Source organism: Poromitra crassiceps (assembly GCF_964638095.1).
Source record: "Poromitra crassiceps genome assembly, chromosome: 5".
NCBI lineage: Eukaryota > Metazoa > Chordata > Actinopteri > Beryciformes > Melamphaidae > Poromitra > Poromitra crassiceps.
Window position 1 is genome coordinate 37,356,122 of NC_139642.1, and position 15,347 is coordinate 37,371,468.

The following is a 15,347-nucleotide window of genomic DNA, read 5'->3' on the forward strand; positions in this document are numbered from 1 at the left end:
AAGGCTACATCTATCTTTTTTCAATAGGCTACATTTTGACTGGGCCGGTAATTATTCTATAATTCTATAAATTCTGGAATGTTGCGGCTCAATTGGCCGGTCCGAAAAAATGCTAGTGGAATCCCTGGTTTGGTTACAAATTCGCTAAAGCTGTTTCCTATCACATTTCTTGTTTTCGATACATGCTACCAGCCGACCCCATAAAAAAATAAGGATAAACAACACTAAATGGGCGATATCATACAGTGACAGGCTCAAGTGGCTTTCCCGAAGGCCATGTTGTTGTGAAAATATTAGTTTATTGTTGAAAAATGAGGTTTTCTGTGCCCTCTCTTCTCCTGCACTGATTCTCTTAACCAGCTGACCAGCCAATCAGACTGATTTCTCTCACCGACAGCCAAACGGCTGGAAAAGCCGCTGACAGGGCCTACTAGAGCCAGTGGTGCAGCCACACCGTGAAGACTAGAGCGACAGACACTCACCGACCGCCTGTGTTGACCCATGACAGTCGGCCCAGTGTGTCTGCTTTCTGAGATGTTGTTTTTTCTAAAATGACTACTTGACTTTTTCAACCATTGTGATAGGAAAGAAAGAATATAGATTGTGGATCATGGTACTCACTGGGGGGGGTGTCTGTGTGGAAACACAAGTGGAACCCAAGTTTAGCTACAAACTTCAGAAACAGAACATCATCATCGTCATCATTATAAATAAAAGGGAGACAATCTCTGTCTGCGATTTCTGTCCCAGAAGTGGTGTCACCCAACTGGAAGTGATGTCATCAGTGATGTCACTTGAGCAATTGTGCATTGTGACATCACTGATGATGTCATAGGCATTGTGACATCATCAGTGATGTCATAAGAGCAAGTGAGCCCGCACAGCGATGGGCACTGTTTGTTTCAAGTGGGCACTGTTTGTTTCAATTTTTGTCCCACTGATGATGTCACAATATCTATGACATCATCAGTGATGTCATCAGTGACATCATTATTGACCAAAACCATCTTATGACATCACATGATGTCATGTCATAGGCACTGATGATGGCATAGGCATTGTGACATCATCAGTGATGTCATCAGTGATGCAAATTTGGCAATTGTGCAGTGCGCATGCCAATAGAGCAGGCAAGGGCAAGGCCACGCAGCAGCCGAGCTGCGGGCGAGGCCGTGCGTATGCGAGCTGCAGGGCGGTTGAGTAGCGAAACCTGCCTACTAATTTATATTAAAGATTATGTTCTGTTTCTGTTGTTTGTAAACCTGTTTTGAATGCAGTTTTTCAGGATGTATGAGTCTGTCTCATCGTCACAATTATTTTGTTTTTGTCTTGTCACTTTCTAAATGGTATGTTTCAGTGTTGCAGATTTGTTCTGTGACTATTAGCTTGGAAAACAAATCGTCGTATATGATTATACTTGATTAATCGTGCAGACCTAATTCGGCTACCCATGACTGATTGACTATGTGCTGTAGGAAAGTGAGGAGATAGGTTGAGAGCAGGCTAGGACGCTGGAGACGCAGTAAAAAAATCTCTTATGTTCCTCCAAATATCAGGTTTCACAGAGAGAGATGACATGGACTTGAGAGAGAGAGGTAGGATTGGAATGTTAGAGAGAGAGAGAGAAGAGTTGAGCAATAGGAGAGAGAGAGAGTGATGAGGACGGTAAGATGAAAGCAGATACTTACTTCTCCCCTCCAGGCAGGTAGGCCCTGTGTGTGTGTTAGGTGTCCAGAGAGAGAGCATGAGAGAAGGAGATTCAGTCCGGTCTGAGAGCCAAGCTGCTGAGAAAACGCCAAACCTGCTCCACCTCGAGTCAGGGGAGCGACAGGGAGGAAGACTGGGGGGGAGAGAGAGAGAGAGGAAGAAGGATAAGGGTTGAGGGTTTGTTTGTTCGTTGGTTCTTTCTGTCTGTCTGTCTTTCTCTCTTGCTGACTTTTTAGTTGTCTGCCTGCCTGGAGGTCTATATCTCTCTGTCCATTGCAGTTTACCGAGCCACGCATTAGACTTCACGGTAAGTTGAAGCCAAAGTCCAACTCGACCTGACCAATTGGCATAAATCAACAGCCCGAACTGAACCGGGCCGGGCCGGTTCCCGTCGCACTCGGGCTGAAACTGAGAACGCTACCATGCATATTAATACAGTTTTGTTTTTATCTGCAGGATCAAGAGACAGTGATGGAAAAACAGACGTGGGTTCTCATTGAAGTATAACATGCACCTCCAACCCTTTAAATGACAAGTGTCAAAGTGCGTCTGTCTGTCTGTCTGTCTGTCTGTCTGTCTGGTGGAGACGGAGAAGGAAGCTGAGTGGAAATGGATGAAATAAGTGCCTGGGTGGGAAAACAACGAGGGAGAAACAGTCGGAGGGGCAACATTATGACTCTTCAGTGTAACGGGGAGAAAAGGGCCCAGCTTATTGGCTTAGAGGAAAAATCCCCTCTGGAATGAGCGTGGCGGCCAACATCAACACAGCGCTCTAGGTGCTCAGGAACAGAGGCAGCGATACCGTATGAAGTACAAAGAAAAAACATATTCAATATCATAACAATAACAGGACGATTTCTGAGGCCAAGTCTGGCTTCTAGGCCAGCATTGTGTGGAAGTGGACTTATAGTAAAAACACAAATCTGTAAAGTCTCGAGCTACAGACCAGCTTTCCTTGCTCTTAAAGGAATACACTAACTTTCTGGAAAAATAAGCCATTCTTAAAGCATAACTTTCTGATATTTTCCATAATACTGATCGGGTTCTATCAAAATCTCTTCAAATGCTTCACTATAGACTAGAGCTGCTTTAACACTTGGAGTGTGTCTTAGTGTGTCACTATATTAATATATATAGTGTTGACATTTACCTGGACTAGATATATCGCACGCACCTTTCTAGCGTCCCTCGCTGCTCAGCTGGTATTGCTCTTTCTACCGTGCCTCGTTGGTTTGGCCTCGCCTCGAGAGGGCTCGCAGACTGAGCTGGTCTTCCAAGGAGGAGGAGAACCTCTCTCTATGGTTTGGGGGGTGGAGGAGAACCTCTCTCTATGGTTTTGGGTTTGGGGAGGAGGAGAACCTCTCTCTCTATGGTTTTGGGTTTGGGGTGGAGGAGAACCTCTCTCTATGGTTTTGGGTTTGGGGTGGAGGAGAACATCTCTCTCTATGGTTTAGGGTTTGGGGTGGAGGAGAACCTCTCTCTCTATGGTTTTGGGTTTGGGGAGGAGGAGAACCTCTCTCTATGGTTTTGGGTTCGGGGCTTTGAGTCTCCGACCCCTGGTGGTCCCTGGACCCCGCATTGAGGACCACTGCTCTAATGGACTGAACACTGAACACACAGAAGGTGCACAACTCTTTTGGCGGTCATGGAGTTGCTGTATTCCTGTTACAGCCACCATGTGAATGTGTTAAATCAGAAATATTTAATGGAGGCAGATGGTGGTTTTAAAGGCCTGCTATTTGCTACGGGGCCAGCCCAGTTTGACCTTATATTTCACTCCTGACGGTGCCTGGACCAACTCCACAATTGTCTTTTTAAATTAGATCGTGTGGTTGAGAAGATGGTTGAGTAAAACAATGATCATTGTTTTCACTGCTGGTTATTGTTTCCAGTGGAGGCGATGGCTGGCTCGTCCAAGTGGGAGGCTGTGATCATAACAGTGAATCTCTGCTCATCTGCGGCCCTGTAACAATGTGCTGTCTGTTCAGGTTAACCACTCAACTCTTCTTCTCTGTGTCTTCTTCTGCACATAGGAACAGAGCCAGCGATTGGGTTCTTGTGTTTGCAGTTGTTTTAATCGCAGCCCCACAATCAAGCTAGGACCTGCATGTTCCGGGTGATGTGGAGGGCTTTCATGCGCACGCACGCACGCACGCACGCACGCACGCACGCACGCACACACACACACACACATACACGCACACGCACATGCACACGCACGCACGCACGCACACACACACACACACACACACACACACACACACACACACACACACACACACACACACACACAGACACACACACACAGACACACACACACACACACACACAATACAAGGAGAATTCTGGGTAGTGACAGTGTTTCACCTTAGTGTTGCAATGCTACTGAATGGCAGCGTATTGAATTTGTAGTGGGAGGTGAAACAAGAGGGAAAACGTTGCTTCTTTTGTTTGTTTACATTTTGCTGTCTCGTAACACTGGAATATTCTGAATGACACAGGCAGGACTTTTGTTCCAGTATGTGAATAGCTATAAGCAGGCCGGCCCCATACCGCAGCCACTTGGGAAGAATAGAGTGTGTGCTTTAATGCATGTACATAACTAGGGATGCACGATAATTATCGGACCGATAAATTATCGGCCGATGTGGCCATTTTGCGTTATTATTTATTATTCCGATAATGGCCTTTTTCCGATGGACCATGGACCATGGTTCGAAAAAATAAACACCGCAATAACGCTCAGCGAAACTTCGCCGTTAGTATGCACGGTTCCATTGACTGATATAGGTTCGGAAAATATTGATGTGCGAATTAATCGCATCAATAAAACGCTCCCGATGTGTAAGGAGGACCATAGTAAGGACCTTTAGTTTTAGATTCCAGAGAGCGAATGTCAGGTCAGGTTTGGTTTTTAATACTGAAGTTCAATGACACTTCAATAAATTAAACGTCATTAACAGAATGAAAATGAATGAGTGCCCCCGCCAGGCCGCCACCCTGCATTTCACAAGTCCTGTCCCACGAAGGCTGCTCTGATGTATCCTCGCTCATAGCTCCTCAGAGATCTCTCCTTGGTCATCGAGCAGGATAAGAGCTTTGGGACGGTCTTCAAGAAGGCGGACCAAAACAACTTCCGCTCACGTGAGGAGCAAGGAGAGATCAGAGAAATGGGATATACCTATAGTTTGCTTTCAGCAATGGCTGCTTCACATTTGCACTCTTTCACATATGAGTTTTGAACTGCCCAGAATTACCATAGTCCAAGTCCCCTTGAAATAAATTAACCCTTTACTTCTGGAAAACAAGAGTATCTTCATAACCCAGGAGGCATAAATATAATTCCCAACCAAATCCACATCACAGATTTGTCAACAATCCCAACCTCTCGTCAAATAAAACTGCCTTTCTCTCCGACTCCATTGGTTTAGACTTTTGAATGATCCCCATTCCCCACCTGCTTTTATGTCCAGCCCCAACATCCTGTTTGAGCTGGAAATGCATCAAATCAAGGAAGTAAAGATGCCGCTTCATGGGGTTTGTAACCACTGGAGTGACTGCGGGTTCAGTGCCTTGCTCAAGGGCAACTCAGTGGTATGGAAGTAGACTGTTTATCATTTGCTTTCCCTTCCCAGATTTTCCCAGACAGTCTGACTGTTTATCAGCATTTGATTGATAGCCGGTGGCAGTTCCCCATGCTTACTGTGTTCCTAGTTATGGTAACATTTGCCAATATGCTGCGCAGAGGGTAGTTGTGCTACAGACTGTAAATGTGTGAGCAGATGCCATGGTGCTGACTGACTTTACACCTCGCTAATGACAGGGGAGGGTGAGGTGATGTTGGACTATATGTTCCACAACATCAGCTTGGTCCTTACCTCAGTCTCCCCCAGCATGCTGTCATCATGTAATGATGGGCTGCCTGCAGCCCAAGGACTCAGTCAGGGGATGATTCATACAGTGTCTACTACTGTATAGGTGTTGATTTGAAACATGACATCAGGAGTAGTTTGTGGTCATCATGCGACTGAACCAGGTCATGCTGAGTGTAGAATCATGTGAACATCACGCAGCTGGCTGATTCCAAAATTCACCAACCACCAGATTTTTTTTTTTTTTTTTTTTTATTCTTTATAGAACACAACCTACAAATGACGGCTGGCTACCTACCTACCAAAATGACTGATAGAGTGTGCATGAACTTACCAACCACAGGGCACAGGCCAAATCTACTAGCATTTGGCTAGTGGGTGGCTAATGATAATGTTCCACCCTGACTAGGTACATGTGCTAGTCTAATTTCTAGTGAAAATTTAAAAAAGCGAAGCCAATGCATATATTTCTGTGGCGTATTCTCTTTCTATCTCTGTGTGTCTTTCTCTCTATTTGTGTAACTTGTGCTCCCTCCCTCCCTTGTTCTCTCCTTCCTGTGACCTGAGAGTTGCATTCAGAAACTTTTTGTCCGTCCTCCGACCACCAGGCTCATTCATCTCAAAATTCACCTGACACATTCTGTCTTTACCATGCAACTAAAATAGAGGACCTTGACACTGCACAGTCTGACCACTCAAACCACAATTTACAAGCATTTGGTTGGTGGCACAGGCAATTCCCTCTTTATTACATTTAGCATGTATAATTACAAAGTTTGATGGCCGATTGCGTTGATCAGGGTGTCTGCAGGTCCTAATTCATATTTTTATTTTCTAACCTTATGGTCTTAAACATCATGAATACAGTGCTAAATCTATTGTTTGAATTTAGTCTTGAATTCAGTTTTATAGGTCTTAAAAAGTTACGCTTTCATGGTGTGTTTTTGATGAGTAGAAATGCAGTGCTGTCAGTCATGCAGACCTACTGTATACTCTACAGCTGTCTTCATTTTCATGTTTCTTTTATGCCAACCCTATTTCAAATGCTAAATTGCTCTAATAACTTGTAACTGGCATTAAAAAGGTCTTAAAAGGTCTTATATTGAGGCCAATTGAAACTCAGGTGGTTACATTGTCTTGTATAACAGACTGTCAGGTTTTGTTTTGGCTGCTGACTTATTGTTGACATAAATATTACTTAATCATCTTTGAACTTGTTTGCCCTCCTGCCCCTGAACCTGAATGAATATTTATGTGTATTTGTGAGAGTGAGTGCAGACAGAGCAGGCAGAGCTCTCAAGGTTGTGTGTGTGTGTGTGTGTGTGTGTGTGTGTGTGTGTGTGTGTGTGTGTGTGTGTGTGTGTGTGTGTGTGTGTGTGTGTGTGTGTGTGTGTAAATATGTGCACGGCACACTAGGTAGAGTGCTCAGCGCTCTCTCTCTCTGCCTCCTTTATCGTTGACCTTTCCACATTCCTCAACCTGCTCCTGGAAGTTGGCCCTGATTGGCTGCAACACTACATGCTTTGTTTGAACTCGGCCTCTGGATTGGCTGGTTTGTATGTTTCTGGCTCAGATTCGTCAAGTGGATCTGTTCCTGCTGTATTTTTACTCTGAGAGGAATGTCAACAGGCCTTTTCCTTATTGAGTTTGACACCTTATCGTCTGTTTGCAAGATAAACAATGAAAAAACCCACATAGTTCCTCCTAGCTATTGGTTAGTCTGACTGTGGGTCCTTACTGTACTAAAAAGATAGTGAGCACGTGTTTTAACTCATGATTACTATATACAATATGTTCATGATATTAATGTTTCTGATTATGGTGGGATGGGAAGTTGGAGGGTGTTATTATTATATCTCGGTATTTAAAGAAGCGGGTTTCCTCACTTAGCTGATAACTCCTTGAGTAATCCATAAATAATAAATAACTTGTGTTTCTAATGTTAAGTCATTGGTTGGTATGGCAACAAGACGTCTATAAGAGCTAATATCCAAAATTGTATTTGATTCAAGAAGCTATTGAAAACATTAAGATTGTGTAATCATTTTCACTCGTTTAGCTTTCTGTGTAATTCCTTTTTCTAGAATGTCGTCCTCAAATTCAGTGTTGAGCTTAGTTGCTTGTTTTTATTTGTTGATGAGATGCAATGCAAGGTGCAATGTTTTTCGGCAATTTAGACTGGCAACGTCCCCGCCACCACAAGCGAAAAAGTGAGACACGAGGGTAAAAACAAAAATCAATTCAGGTGTTTCTTGGCAACAAGCTGTGCCGATGTGATGAAAACAACAATGCTGAGGCAACTCCTGGGGACCCTGCTTTCTTTCTGATGGGTTGTTGTTGCTCTCTGATTCAGCCTCCCTCGCTCTGCTCTCTGCATCCTGCATCATCTCTTCTGTCATGGATCTGTTCACATTGGCAGGCAGACATGGTATTTCACAATAGTCTGTTTTTGTCAGCCTGTTATGAATAGCATTAATTTGAACACTGCTGTGCCAAAGTGAGGCAATATCATGTGTTCTGGTTAAGTTGTTTCAACTTTACAGCTGCGCCAGGCAAGACCTTCTGTGAAAAATACCCATCTTATCAGCCTAAAGGAGCCTTCACATGATAAGAGGTCTGCACTTTTCTCTGCATGAGGTAGAGCTTCACAACCCGGCAGCCGGCTCTGCTCTGCTGTCGCCTCTCTCTGGCATTACGTCACATACAGTATATATATATATATATATATATATATATATATATATATATATATATATATATATATATATATATAATAATTATTGTATATATATATTTTTTTAATCAAGTTCCCCGCCCCCCACGGGCCCCACCACCCAGATTCTTCTGCCGTTTTCTCCCAAATTGTACTTGGCCAATTCTCCCTGCTGTCCCGGAGCAGGAGAGCCGTAAACTAGCACATGCTTCCTCCGATACATGTGCAGTCGCCAGCTGCTTCTTTTCACCTAACAGTGAGGAGTTTCACTTGCAGGACATACCGCGTGGGTTGATCACGCTATTCCCCCCCAGACAGTGCTGATGCTGATATATTCAACAATAAATAATACAGTTGGAATGAGAATAGAACAAGGGATCAAAAACACAAGATCATCAACGTGTGTGCGCGTGCGCGCGCGTGCGTGTGTGTGTGTGCGCGCGCGTGTGTGTGTCAGTGTGTGTGTGTGTGTGTGTTCTCGGTCTCTCTCCTCTCTCCCTGCTCTCCTTTTTTCCTCTGCTCTCTCCTCTCCGTCACTCCCCGTTTCCCGGTGACGTCATGATACTGGGCCGTTCAGTTTGCTGAAACCATAGGAATGCGACACGGAGGACGGACACACTTTTATATCCTAAACCCACAACAAGAGTTTTTCCATCTATTTTACGGTAACGTTAATGACCGACAGTCCTCTTCATACACCCACTCTGTTCGTCACGGAGACGTTAAGCCACGCGGTGTTTGTAGTTTAATTTGGTCGCGGAAATAACTTTGTTGCCGTGAAGTTTTTTCTTTCCTCGTCGTGAGCCGTGCTCTTGCTGCTTCCCCGACATGATGACATGAGATCAGGTGGATTTACGGTTTCTCTGCTGGATGAACTCCTACCTGCGATTAACGTGAGTATCTATCCACGAAAACGAAAGGGCTTTATATATATATATATATGTATGTGTATATATATATATATATATATATCGTTGCTATGTTTATAACGTTGTCTTACGGTCGGTTTGTCGTTGTAAATTAAAGAGTTAGAGGCTCGATTTGTAGCAGAGGAAAGGAAACTAATCTGCTCCGACAACAAAACACTGTTGCTAACGTCTCTCACAGCGAGGATTAACGGTCAGTAAAACAAAAAGCACAATAACTTTATTGTAAAAGCGAGAAAACAACAATGCGCCATGTGTCAAGAAGCAGGGGGAAAGGATTTGTGTTACACGCACACGCGCGCGCGCGCACACATACATACACACACACACACACACACACACACACACACACACACACACACACATACAGTGTTGTGTATAGAAGTGGGCAGTGTGTAGTTTAATTCCCCACCGTTGTCTTGACTTATGCCACTGCAACCTGTTACTGACTATGATATGTGAGCACGGAGACAGCTGCTGGAGGCTGTTCATCCGTTCAGGCTTTGCACAAGTGTTGCTGACACATGTCGAGAGGAGAACAGATATGGCAGTGTCTTCTTTATGTTAAAACTGTCTTAGGAAGTTTGGTTACTGTGGAGTTTTTTATGTTCTAAAACAAAAGGGAATCGATTTGAAGTTCCTATAGTCTGACATACAGTTTGTGGAGGGGGTCAGTGCTTCTGTTGTTGTCGTTATTCAGAATGTTATATTGGGTAGAATACATTAAATGTGATGCCAATGCTCAGGGTTTGCATGTTTTCAAGATACCAGTAATGAAGGATTTCCCATGACTTGAATTGGAGGCTGTAGAAAACCGTGATTCTGAACCTTTTTCATATCAAGGACTCCTAATTTAGTTCATTGATGAGATTTTGTCTCTCGGACTGGAATCTGAGAATATTTTTTATTGTCAGATATGATTTTGCCCAGAATTCCATCACTGTCTGTATTGTAGGTAGAGAGATAACAGAGAAACTGATCAAAACAGTCATTCGTCTATATTCTCTGATTGTGTTAATTGCGTTAGTTAAGTTATCAATTGTGATGGGCAAAAGTGTGTGTGTGTGTGTGTGTGCGTGTGTGTGTGTGTGTGTGTGTGTTTTTTGTAAGTGCATTTGTAGATGTAGGATGTTCAGTCTTATCTTGTGTGAGATAGCAGGCCCCTGCAACTGTGTGTCATGGGAACTTTAGGAAGTGTAACAAGCGGTTCCCTATCCTAACTCCCTCATTTACTGTAATAGCTGACAGATGTAGGCCCACTCACTCACTGCAATATTGATGCTGAAATTACCACACACACACACACACACACACACACACACACACACACACACACACACACACACACACACACACACAGAGCTATAGTTACAGCATTCAGTAGCTCCAACTCCAAGGTCACTCAATGTATGTTTGCACAGCACTTTATAAATCTTGGAAACACTGGGAGAGAGGTGATGTGTGTGTGTGTGTGTGTGTGTGTGTGTGTGTGTGTGTGTGTGTGTGTGTGTGTGTGTGTGTGTGTGTGTGTGTGTGTGTGTGTGTGTGTGTGTGTGTGTGTGTGTGTGGTATAGTGAGAACAAGCTATTAGTTATCACCCCTGATTCAGCACCGGCCAGCTAATGTAAGAGCACCGTAACAACAATAGTAAAGTGCTGTCTCACATTATAAAGCGGTGTTTAGTTTTCAGCTACTGCTTGTAGTTGTTGTCTCGGGGGGGGGATGCCACCTAAACTCACCTTACATTAAAAAAACAATTAGTCCACATTAAAACAGTGATGGGAGTTGGTCATGTTTTGCTGTGTCTGCCTGGTAACATGCAATCTACCAGCCTTTATTTAGAGGTCCTTCTCTATTCTACAAATGTAGTTGGCTGTAGGGCTGGGCAATATATTGATATTATATTATCAATATTGTGATATGAGACTAGATATCAACTTAGATTTAGGATATAGTAATATGGTGATATGGCATAAGTATCGCCTTTTCCTGCTTTTAAAGGCTGGGTAAAGTGATGTAATTTTCTGAACTTACCAGACGGTTCTAGCTGTACTATTTCTTGCCTTTACCCCCATTTAGACATTATATCCACATTATTACTGATGGTTATTTATCAAAAATCTCAATGTGTAAATACTTTGTGAAGCACCACCAATAGTAATGGAAGGAAACTCTGTCTTTGCACTTTTATTTTGATCACAGACTTGTTTTAATAAACGTGTTGGCTGACATCTTGCATGTGGCTTTGACTTACAACTGAAGTTCTGAACATTTAGCCCACTTCATAGAAAATACAGAGAAAGGCCGTGTGTCCATATAGCTTCTTTTTCTGACAGTTAAACACTGGAAGTACACTGGGAAGCGCTGATCCCAGCGCACAATATGCAATCAAGCAGATTGAAAATAACGTTAGGAAGCTAGCTTGATATCTAACAGCTAACAAGCTAGCAACACACGTTCTGTGATAAAAGCACAACACTCACCAGAAATATTAAGTGTCTAGCCACTTTGCTCCTACAATTGAGCCTTTCTGTCTCTGTTGTGATAATTTTACCATATGATTAGTTGAATGAAAAGTAGCACCTGACACCGGCGTCTTTATGAAAAGTTAAAATATTTTCAGCTGGGAGTCGGCGCACAAAAACGCTGGAGCGCTCTGATAATAGACGCTGGTTGCAGCGCACTTTCTCTAGACGTCCGTATGCACCCACATACGCTCTCTCCTCATTGGAAACAACTGAAAAAGATGCTGGAGCTGAGGAAAAGAAGCTATATGGACACACAGCCATATACTGTACATTGTGTATCGCCATTCAGTCTAAAAATACAGACTACAGAGATATGATTTTTGGTCCATATCACCCAGCCTTAGTTGGCTGTTAAATGTTTAGGATTTATCAATCATTTTGGCCTTGAGACAACAATGTGAGTTTCCTGACCACATTAAACCACACGTTCTTTACAAAGAACCTGTTGTTGTTACACAGATAAGGAGCTGTCCACAACGGCCTCCATTCTAGAGTTTTAGAAATGCTCTTATAAAGGACATAACTATCTGCCACAGCATAGAAGGGCTGCAACTAATCTTGTATTATCAATTAATCCATTGATATTTTTTTGTATTAATCGATGAACCATTTATTCTGTAAAATGTCGAAAATAATGACAAATGTCCATCAGAAATGCCCAGAGCCAGAAATTATTCTTCAGATGTGTTCCTTAGCGCAGCCCAAACACAAATAGAAATATTATTGTATATATTATTATATATACAATCAAATATGTAACTTATATTTGATTGTTTTTATGGTCTGTTCCTATGCCTCTTATAATGTTCCGGTGTTTATATTTTTTCCCAACCTGAGTGTGAGCAACTGTAGCATGACTCAATTTCCCCTCTGGGATAAATAAAGTTATTCTGATTCTGATTCAGAAAAACACAAAGTATTAATTTTTAAACGGAGAAAAGTAGCAAATCTTAGAGTTTGTGAAGCTGTAACCAGCAAATGTTTAGTATTTCTACTTGATAAATGACTGAGACGTTTAGTCGATTATCCAAATTATAAGAGTTATTTTTCTGTCGATCTACTAATTGAGTAATCGACTATTTGTTTCAGGGCTAGCATTGATATTGATTGAGTGAGTGCGGACGAGAGACTCACTCCAATATCTGAAGTAACCTGTCATTGACCTCAGGTCAGATTCCTCTCTCTTGGGATCTGCTCTTTATCAATGCGTGGTGGCTGAAACCATTTTCCCAAGGAGCACACATGAAGTTGAAACATTCAGAGCACAGAAAATATATTAAACATGATGTGTGGAGTTACTTAATGGCCATTCTTGCTTTGATCTCAAGTTACGTACTCCCCTTTTTCAGTTTTTAGCATGCTAAAATGCAAATACAGTCAACCCTGACCTCTGACCTATAGGTGATGGGCAGCCAACCAGAGATCCCTGTCTAATTAGACATGTTTTTTTTTTATTCCATATCTCACTGAGTTGCTCTCTCTGTCTCCTCTCTCTCTCTCTCTCTGTCTGTCTCTCTGTCTGTCTCTCTCTGTCTCTCTCTCATAGTTGGGTAAGGTTGTCTGAGAAGAGCCAGATGCCTTTAGCTGAATCACATAACGGTCTGTCTCACTGTCTCTTTGTTGGAAATGCCGTCTCTGTCTGTGCTTTGGCCCATATCAATAGGGATGCATGATACTGAAAACACATTTCAGAATACAAAAAGTCATATTGTGATTTTTTTTCTTCCCCCCCCCTGAATATTGTGCTAGGGGATAGGACTTGCATTATTCATTGTTCCGTGGGTGTTGCTTTTCCCACAGATTATTTTACTCCTTGAAAGAAGAGATCTCCTAATGCTCAGGGTTTGCAGGGGTTTAATATAATGAAGGGTTTCGCTTGATTTGTCCCCTGAACTGTAGGTCATCAATTTCTCACAGCACAGAGGCTGTCTGAACCCTCCTACCTCTGATTAGAAACATTGTCGACCATTTCAATATGAAAATGGCCGTGGCACTCCTTTCAGATGCACGTGCAGCCTTAGCTTACATCTTTTTTAGGGGTAAACCTGAGCAGTGTAAATCTCATATCAAAGTAGGGCTGATTTGGTAGTCAAGGGTGACAGATGTAGGTGTAGTGTAGCTCATTTATCTTGTTGCTTTATTGGACACATTGGGAAAAAAGCCTGTGCTCTAATAAGTCCTCATAGGCCTAGTATATGCTTTTGTACCTCAGATGTGTATGATTCCAACATGAGCTGAGCAGGTATGAGAGGAACTTCATTAATGACAATATAGCAAAAGATAGAGGAACTCACACACTGGCTACAATGAGGGAATGTCCACAGAAGAGCCTTATCCTTGAAAGATTAGCCTAAATACAAAAAGCGGAAGGGGAAAAAAATGGGGGGAAAAACAACAGAAAAGTGCACAAACAAAAAACAGCAAACCCACCATACATTTGTCTCTTTTTGCACTTTTTTTGCACACTTTTTGTATCTTTCATTGCTAACGCCCATGACACACAGCCTGCATCTACGGCTACCTCGCTGGCCTGTTGTGTCCACACAGACAGTGTTGCTGCTGTGACGCTGCCTTCCAGTAAACTGTGCTGGAGTGGAGCTGCAGCTGGGAACAGCGCGCATCTCGCGGTAAAAATAGGTGAGAGCCCGAATCTGTAGATGAGTGCAGCAGAGCCATGCTGCAGCTCAGCCCAAATTAAAACCAACAGCTTCCGCCTAGGGATGTAACGATAACCGGTTTTAATGATAACCGTGATAAAATTCCCTACGAAAAGCGTACAGTTTCAAATTTTTGTTACCGTGATTACAGTGCTTTGAAAAACATGGTAAATACTGTCCATCATCAACCACAGTTGGCAACCGTCTCCCAGATGCAAACACGCAGCCTTGGAGAAATGATTTCAGTGAGTGTATCAATCCTTTTTGGGTCTGAGTTTTCAATATAAAACTTGGTGAAATCATTTCTGAGTGTATTAGTACTTTTTGAACATTTTCAGCACATTTTAACAAACCGTGATAATACGATAAATTATGTGAAATTTTCATACTGTTACATCTCTTCTTCCGCCACACACACACGCTGCTCAGCCTGTGTCCCGGGTATGAGGCTCTCTTGTAGACACTCCCTCATTTAATTGCACAACTATACTATACTATACTATACTATACTATACTATACTATACTATACTATACTATACTATATAGCCTATATTTTGCTTTATTGTCATTAATTAAGTCTAAGATGTAAGGAAATGACTTTGGTTAATTATCACCGTTTCATATCAGGTCGATAAGGTTAAAATCTTCGAAGCCATCTCATATGAATCATCTGGTGCCATGGAGATTTATTTTGGCTATTTGAAGTTTGTTTACATTGGCCTTCACCCCGCTGAGTGTTGTTAGTGTCTTGTGGAGGAGATAGTGATGTGAGGTATGCCTCATCGGCACGACAGACAGAAAACCATTAGAGCAGATGGAGGAGAGGTGTGAAGCGTGCTCTGACTCGGTGCTGACCCACACTGACACACTGATGAGGTGTTCTCAAAGTAATGGCTTCTCCTGTCGCTCTCTCAAGGTTTCTGACAGGGAGGGGCCAAGGCAG

At 42.7% G+C, this 15,347-nt stretch overlaps 1 protein-coding gene across 2 annotated transcripts in view; it reads left to right on the plus strand.

Annotated features, from left to right (window-relative positions):
• Positions 1-15,347, plus strand: part of pak4 (p21 protein (Cdc42/Rac)-activated kinase 4) — a 54,717-nt gene that overhangs the window by 3,993 nt on the left and 35,377 nt on the right. Inside the window, exon 1 of one of the 2 annotated variants that reach the window (XM_083637062.1) lies at positions 9,071-9,185. The exons of the other annotated variant lie outside the window; for it this stretch is intronic. The gene's annotated coding sequence lies outside the window, so the exon portion shown is untranslated. Of the gene's footprint in view, positions 1-9,070; positions 9,186-15,347 lie in introns of those variants that run through there. 2 annotated transcript variants of the gene reach the window in all.